Source organism: Coregonus clupeaformis, chromosome 34 (genome assembly GCF_020615455.1).
Source record: "Coregonus clupeaformis isolate EN_2021a chromosome 34, ASM2061545v1, whole genome shotgun sequence".
Lineage (NCBI taxonomy): Eukaryota > Metazoa > Chordata > Actinopteri > Salmoniformes > Salmonidae > Coregonus > Coregonus clupeaformis.
In genome coordinates, this window is record NC_059225.1 from 26573028 (window position 1) to 26582126 (window position 9099).

The window sequence follows — 9099 nt, forward strand, 5'->3', positions numbered from 1 at the left end:
AGAATTAAGTAAAACCACCAGTCCAAATCCTTATTTCCATCCGTGGTTAATTTAGGAAAGGGACGATTTTAGCTGACTAACAACACAACGGGATGCAACAATTCAAGTTATTTTCTGTCAATGACGTTTGGCTTCTGATGTGATGTGATTGGTCTGAAGCCAAATCCAAACTGGCTTCCCTTGACACTTTTCTATGGTGCGCCAGGACCAATCACAGCTGAGCTCACTCAGTTTAGCTCAACGCTGATTGGCTATTATAATTTGTTTAATGAATTAAAGGAGGCCAAATGCTCGCTGGCTTCCCTTGCATTCAATGCTACAGGCAACAACAATGACTCTTTCTGACCAGACAGCATCAGACACATGAAACACAAAGAGACGAAAGATAAATGATTTTGTATGTTTTTTTCTTGTACATTTTTTTGGGGGAAGCCTGGCTTCCCTTGGCACCCCTTGAATACACACCACTGAGCCCTACAAGGGCATGCTAATTACAAAGATGGCTAGTCATTATTAGCCTGGTTCTGTGTGGGATTCAGATACAATATGGGACACAGGCCAGGTCATTATCGCTGCACAGTGGCAAAGAATTGGTGAGAAAATCATGTGCAGGTGCCTTCAACTGAAAAAGTTAGTCCAGAGCCCTGACTCACTGACCAGAACCTTTACCTATTCACCAGAACCTTACACCTTTACCTATTCACCAGAACCTTACACCTTTACCTATTCACCAGAACCTTTCACCTTTACCTATTCACCAGAACCTTTCACCTTTACCTATTCACCAGAACCTTACACCTTTACCTATTCACCAGAACCTTACACCTTTACCTATTCACCAGAACCTTTCACCTTTACCTATTCACCAGAACCTTACACCTTTACCTATTCACCAGAACCTTACACCTTTACCTATTCACCAGAACCTTTCACCTTTACCTATTCACCAGAACCTTACACCTTTACCTATTCACCAGAACCTTTCACCTTTACCTATTCACCAGAACCTTACACCTTTACCTATTCACCAGAACCTTTCACCTTTACCTATTCACCAGAACCTTACACCTTTACCTATTCACCAGAACCTTTCACCTTTACCTATTCACCAGAACCTTACACCATTACCTATTCACCAGAACCTTTCACCTTTACCTATTCACCAGAACCTTTCACCTTTACCTATTCACCAGAACCTTACACCTTTACCTATTCACCAGAACCCTATGCTACGAATGAGGTTTGAGGAGTTAGCCTGGTCATTTTGGTCAACTCTGAGTTTAACTTGGGATAAGCGGTACCACGAAAGTGTCTCCCCTTTTAGCCAGGTACATTTCTATGGTAAGGAAGCCTTCAGAACTAACCTGTTCCGGGGCAGGCTAACTCTGGGCTAACTCCATTTATCCTGAATGAAGTTTCTGAGTCGCGATTTGAGGACCAATTAAATCAGATCCCCTCCCTCTCGCAAAGATTGCATCATCATCCCTTTGTTTGAGGAAGACGTCTGATTCAATATTTTATTAATCAAATGTTTTTGTGTGTTAAAACATTGTCATGTTAAAATAGCTATCACATTACACATTTAGTAATGACAGAATGCACAGTAAAACCTTTGTATGACTTAATCAAATTATTTTACCCATAGGAGTGAAAAAAAAGGTGCTTGTGCATTGATCAGCACACCAAATCAAAGATGGCATCAGCGATATGTAACACAATAAAGATGGCATTAACAAATAAGTAAGCCTCTCCTGAAGACTGTGCGCAGAGCACGCTCATTCCAGCCGGAAGGCGCCGCCACCGTGCGAAAGCTCAGAGCGTACTCGGACGCGGGCCCCCTGCCTGTTGTAGCCGGAGTAGACGCTCACCCCCGTCCTTTCCCTCCATGGGATGATCAAACAACGCCTTGAACCAAGCGAGGAAGGTGGAGTAGGGAAGCGCCGCAGACTCACCTTCTTCCCAGACTTTCCAGTTGGCACTATGCATTGGGGCAGGTAGCACTCTCCTGGCATCTGCCAAACCCAGATTTGTCCGTCGGACTGCCAGATGGTGAAGCGTGATTCATCACTACAGAGAACGCGTTTCCACTGCTCCAGAGTCCAATGGAGGCGAGCTTTACACCACTCCAGCCGACGCTTGGCATTGCGCATGGTGATCTTAGGCTTGTGTGCGGCTGCTCGGCCATGGAAACCCATTTCATGAAGCTCTCGACGAACAGTTCTTGTGCTGATGTTGCTTACAGGGGCAGTTTGGAATTCATTAGTGAGTGTTGCAACCGAGGACTGATGATTTTTACGCGCTAAGCGCTTCAGCACTCAGCGGTCCTGTTCTGTGAGCTTGTGTTGCCTACCACTTCGCAGCTGAGCCGTTGTTGCTCCTAGACGTTTCCACTTCACAATAACAGCACTTACAGTTGACCGGGGCAGCTCTAGCAGGGTAGAAATTTGACGAACTGACTTGTTGGAAAGGTGGCATTCTATGACGGTGCCACGTTGAATGTCACTGAGCTGTTCAGTAAGGCCATTCTACTGCCAATGTTTGTCTATGGAGATCGCATGGCTGTGTGCTCCATTTTTATACACCTGTCAGCAACGGGTATGGCTGAAATAGAATCCACTAATTTGAAGGGGTGTCCACATACTGCTGTCCATGTAGTTTATGTTATTATATATAGAGTGTGTCGGTCTGTCACATTACTGGGCTGTTTGAGCCAGCCTGGTTCCAGCCTGGTTACACATCCAGCAGAAAAGGACAAAAAGAAAAGATGTGAGTCAGGTCAACATGGTGACAGTCAGGTCAACATGGTGACAGTCAGGTCAACATGGTGACAGTCAGGTCAACATGGTGACAGTCAGGTCAACATGGTGACAGTCAGGTCAACATAGTGACAGTCAGGTCAACATGGTCAGAGTCAGGTCAACATAGTGACAGTCAGGTCAACATGGTGACAGTCAGGTCAACATAGTGACAGTCAGGTCAACATGGTGACAGTCAGGTCAACATAGTGACAGTCAGGTCAACATGGTGACAGTCAGGTCAACATGGTGACAGTCAGGTCAACATGGTGACAGTCAGGTCAACATGGTGACAGTCAGGTCAACATGGTGACAGTCAGGTCAACATGGTGACAGTCAGGTCAACATGGTGACAGTCAGGTCAACATGGTGACAGTCAGGTCAACATGGTGACAGTCAGGTCAACATGGTGACAGTCAGGTCAACATAGTGACAGTCAGGTCAACATAGTGACAGTCAGGTCAACATGGTGACAGTCAGGTCAACATGGTGACAGTCAGGTCAACATGGTGACAGTCAGGTCAACATAGTGACAGTCAGGTCAACATAGTGACAGTCAGGTCAACATGGTGACAGTCAGGTCAACATGGTGACAGTCAGGTCAACATAGTGACAGTCAGGTCAACATGGTCAGAGTCAGGTCAACATGGTGACAGTCAGGTCAACATGGTAGTGTGATTTCTCTATCAACATGGTAGTGTGATATATCTGTCAACATGGTAGTGTGAAATCTCTGTCAACATGGTAGTGTGATATATCTGTCAACATGGTAGTGTGAAATCTCTGTCAACATGGTAGATATCTGTCAACATGGTAGTGTGATATATCTGTCAACATGGTAGTGTGATATATCTGTCAACATGGTAGTGTGATATATCTGTCAACATGGTAGATATCTGTCAACATGGTAGTGTGATATCTCTGCATTCTTAACAGCATGGTCAAAACATGTTGATACAACAGTAGCTACGATGGGGAGAAGTCTGTCCATAATTAAGCGCTGCTCTGCCTTCTTAACACTATCAACAAGGCAGGTCACTATCAACAAGGCAGGTCACTATCACCAAGGCAGAGAACTATCACCAAGGCAGGTCACTATCAACAAGGCAGGTCACTATCAACAAGGCAGGTCACTATCAACAAGGCAGGTCACTATCAACAAGGCAGGTCACTATCAACAAGGCAGGTCACTATCAACAAGGCAGGTCCTACAGGCCCTAGTTTTGTCGCACCTGGACTACTGTTCAGTTGTGTGGTCAGGTGCCACAAAGAGGGACTTAGGAAAATTACAATTGGCTCAGAACAGGGCAGCACGGCTGGCCCCTTGGATGTACACAGAGAGCAAGCATTAATAATATGCAAGTCAATCTCTCCTGGCTCAATGTGGAGGAGAGATTGACTTCATCACTACTTGTATTTATGAGAGGTATTGACATGTTGAATGCACTGAGCTGTCTGTTTGAACTACTGGCACACAGCTCAGACACCCATGCATACCCCACAAGACATGCCACCAGAGGTCTCTTCACAGTCCCCAAGTCCAGAACAGACTATGGGAGGTGCACAGTACTACATAGAGCCATGACTACATGGAACTCTATTCCACATCAGGTAACTCATGCCAGCAGTAAAAGTAGATTTAAAAAACAGATAAAAATACACCTTATGGAACAGCGGGGACTGTGAAGCAACACAAACATAGGCACAGACACACGCACACACACACGATACCATACACACTATACACACACGTACACATGGATTCTGTACTGTAGATATGTGGTAGTGGAGTAGGGGCCTGAGGGCACACAGTGTGTTGTGAAATTTGTGAATGTATTGTAATGTTTTTAAAATTGTATAACTGCCTTAATGTTGCTGGACCCCAGGAAGAGTAGCTGCTGCCTTGGCAGGAACTAATGGGGATCCTTAATAAATACAAATACAAATAGTGTAAAAGGGTCTGTCTATCTATATTGGCCGGTGAGACAGGCAGAGGCACATGTTGAAGCAGGAATCTGGAGACCTGGCACTGGGTTGGGTAAAGGGTTAGGGTTAGGGTTAGTACAACACTCACTTTACTATCCCCTGATATACTATAGCCCAGAGAGAGAGAGAGAGAGAGAGAGAGGGTGCTGGGAGGGGGAGAGGGAGATAGAGATTTATATATATACACTACCGTTCAAAAGTTTGGGGTCACTTAGAAATGTCCTTGTTTTTGAAAGAAACACTATTTTTGTGTCCATTAAAATAACATCAAATTGACCAGAAATACAGTGTAGACATTGTTAATGTTGTGAATGGCTATTGTAGCTGGAAACGGCTGATTTTTTATGGAATATCTACATAGGCGTACAGAGGCCCATTACCAGCAACCATCAGTCCTGTGTTCCAATGGCACGCTGTGTTTGCTAATTTTAAAAGGCTAATTGATCATTAGAAAACCCTTTTGCAATTATGTTAGCACAGCTGAAAACTGTTGTGCTGATTAAAGAAGCAATAAAACTGGCTTTCTCGGGTAGAGGGAGGGTGAGAGAGAGAGATAGTGAGGGGGTAGAGGGAGGGGGAGAGAGATAGTGGGGGGGTAGAGGGAGGGGGAGAGAGATACAGGGGGTAGAGGGAGGAAGATAGAGGGGGGTAGAGGGAGGGGAAGAGAGATCGAGGGGGTAGAGGGAGGGGGAGAGAGATACAGGGGGTAGAGGGAGGGGGAGAGAGATACAGGGAGGGGGAGAGGGAGGGGGAGAGAGATAGAGGGGGTAGAGGGAGGAGGATAGAGAAAGAGGGGGTAGAGGGAGGGGGAGAGAGATACAGGGGGTAGAGGGAGGAAGATAGAGGGGGGGTAGAGGGAGGGGAAGAGAGATCGAGGGGGTAGAGGGAGGGGGGAGAGATAGAGGGAGGGTAGAGGGAGGAGGATAGAGAAAGAGGGAGGGGGAGAGGGAGGGGGAGAGAGATAGAGGGGGTAGAGGGAGGGGGAGAGAGATACAGGGGGTAGAGGGAGGAGGATAGAGATAGAGGGAGGGGGAGAGGGAGGGGGAGAGAGATAGAGGGGGTAGAGGGAGGAGGATAGAGATAGAGGGGGGGTAGAGGGAGGAGGATAGAGAAAGAGGGAGGGGGAGAGGGAGGGGGGAGAGAGATAGAGGGGGTAGAGGGAGGAGGAGAGAGATACAGGGGGTAGAGGGAGGGGGGAGAGAGATAAAGGGGGTAGAGGGAGGAGGATAGAGAAAGAGGGAGGGGGAGAGGGAGGGGGAGAGAGATAGAGGGGGGTAGAGGGAGGGGGAGAGAGATAGAGGGGGTAGAGGGAGGGGGAGAGAGATAGAGGGAGGGTAGAGGGAGGGGGAGAGAGATAGAGGGAGGGGGAGAGGGAGGGGGAGAGAGATAGAGGCAGGGGGAGAGGGAGGGGGAGAGAGATACAGGGGGTAGAGGGAGGGATAGGGCTTAAAGGGCTTAGCAGAGGTGGAGAGAACATACAGTGGGGAGAAGAAGTATTTGATACACGGCCGATTTTGCAGGTTTTCCTACTTACAAAGCATGTAGAGGTCTGTAATTTTTATCATAGGTACACTTCAACTGTGAGAGACGGAATCTAAAACAAAAATCCAGAAAATCACATTGTATGATTTTTAAGTAATTAATTTGCATTTTATTGCATGACATAAGTATTTGATCACCTACCAACCAGTAAGAATTCCAGCTCTCACAGACATGTTAGTTTTTCTTTAAGAAGTCCGCCTGTTCCCCACTCATTACCTGTATTAACTGCACCTGTTTGAACTCGTTACCTGTATAAAAGACACCTGTCCACACACTCAATCAAACAGACTCCAACCTCTCCACAATGGCCAAGACCAGAGAGCTGTGTAAGGACATCAGGGATAAAATTGTAGACCTGCACAAGGCTGGGATGGGCTACAGGACAATAGGCAAGCAGCTTTGTGAGAAGGCAACAACAATTGGCGCAATTATTAGAAAATGGAAGAAGTTCAAGATGACGGTCAATCACCCTCAGTCTGGGGCTCCATGCAAGATCTCACCTCGTGGGGCATCAATGATCATGAGGAAGGTGAGGGATCAGCCCAGAACTACACGGCAGGACCTGGTCAACGACCTGAAGAGAGCTGGGACCACAGTCTCAAAGAAAACCATTAGTAACACACTACGCCGTCATGGATTAAAATCCTGCAGCGCACGCAAGGTCCCCCTGCTCAAGCCAGCGCATGTCCAGGCCCGTCTGAAGTTTGCCAATGACCATCTGGATGATCCAGAGGAGGAATGGGAGAAGGTCATGTGGTCTGATGAGACAAAAATAGAGCTTTTTGGTCTAAACTCCACTCACCGTGTTTGGAGGAAGAAGAAGGATGAGTACAACCCCAAGAACACCATCCCAACCGTGAAGCATGGAGGTGGAAACATAATTCTTTGGGGATGCTTTTCTGCAAAGGGGACAGGACGACTGCACCGTATTGAGGGGAGGATAGATGGGGCAATGTATCGCGAGATCTTGGCCAACAACCTCCTTCCCTCAGTAAGAGCATTGAAGATGGGTCGTGGCTGGGTCTCACACAGCCAGGGCAACTAAGGAGTGGCTCCGTAAGAAGCATCTCAAGGTCCTGGAGTGGCCTAGCCAGTCTCCAGACCTGAACCCAATAGAAAATCTTTGGAGGGAGCTGAATGTCCGTATTGCCCAGCGACATCCCCGAAACCTGAAGGATCTGGAGAAGGTCTGTATGGAGGAGTGGGCCAAAATCCCTGCTGCAGTGTGTGCAAACCTGGTCAAGACCTACAGGAAACGTATGATATCTGTAATTGCAAACAAAGGTTTCTGTACCAAATATTAAGTTCTGCTTTTCTGATGTATCAAATACTTATGTCATGCAATAAAATGCTAAATAATTACTTAAAAATCATACAATGTGATTTTCTGGATTTTTGTTTTAGATTCCGTCTCTCACAGTTGAAGTGTACCTACATGCTTTGTAAGTAGGGAAACCTGCAAAATCGGCAGTGTATCAAATACTTGTTCTCCCCAATGTATGTGAGACAGGAGGATGAGGTAAGTGGGGAGGGGTGAGGAGGAATGAGATTAAATAAGGAAGTCTATATGATACTCTCAGCTCCATAGAGATGACTTCCCAAAAGGAAGTATATATGCTACTCTCAGCTCCATAGAGATGACTACCCAACAGGAAGTATATATGATACTCTCAGCTCCATAGAGATGACTACCCAACAGGAAGTATATATGATACTCTCAGCTCCATAGAGATGACTACCCAACAGGAAGTATATATGATACTCTCAGCTCCATAGAGATGACTACCCAACAGGAAGTATATATGCTACTTCCAGCTCCATAGAGATGACTACCCAACAGGAAGTATATATGCTACTCTCAGCTCCATAGAGATGACTACCCAACAGGAAGTATATATGCTACTCTCAGCTCCATAGAGATGACTACCCAACAGGAAGTATATATGCTACTTCCAGCTCCATAGAGATGACTACCCAACAGGAAGTATATATGCTACTCTCAGCTCCATAGAGATGACTACCCAACAGGAAGTATATATGCTACTCTCAGCTCCATAGAGATGACTACCCAACAGGAAGTATTTATGCTACTCTCAGCTCCATAGAGATGACTACCCAACAGGAAGTATATATGCTACTTCCAGCTCCATAGAGATGACTACCCAACAGGAAGTATATATGCTACTCTCAGCTCCATAGAGATGACTACCCAACAGGAAGTATATATGCTACTCTCAGCTCCATAGAGATGACTACCCAACAGGAAGTATTTATGCTACTCTCAGCTCCATAGAGATGACTACCCAACAGGAAGTATATATGCTACTTCCAGCTCCATAGAGATGACTACCCAACAGGAAGTATATATGCTACTCTCAGCTCCATAGAGATGACTACCCAACAGGAAGTATATATGCTACTCTCAGCTCCATAGAGATGACTACCCAACAGGAAGTATTTATGCTACTCTGATAGCCCATGTCAGCTAATTTTTTTTGATTGGTGAGTCAAATCAAATGTTATTTTTCACCTGCATTGTAAACCACAGGTGTAGACTAACAGTGAAATGCTTCCGGGTTCTTCACAACAATGCAGAGAGAAAGAAAATAGAGAAATAATAGAAAAATAAAACATGTAATAATAAAAGTAATAATAGATACACAATGAGTAACAATAACTTGGTTATATACACGGGTGCAGGGGTACGAGGTATTAACTTGGCTATATACACATGGTACCAGTACTGAGTCCATGATAACTTGGCTATATACACAGG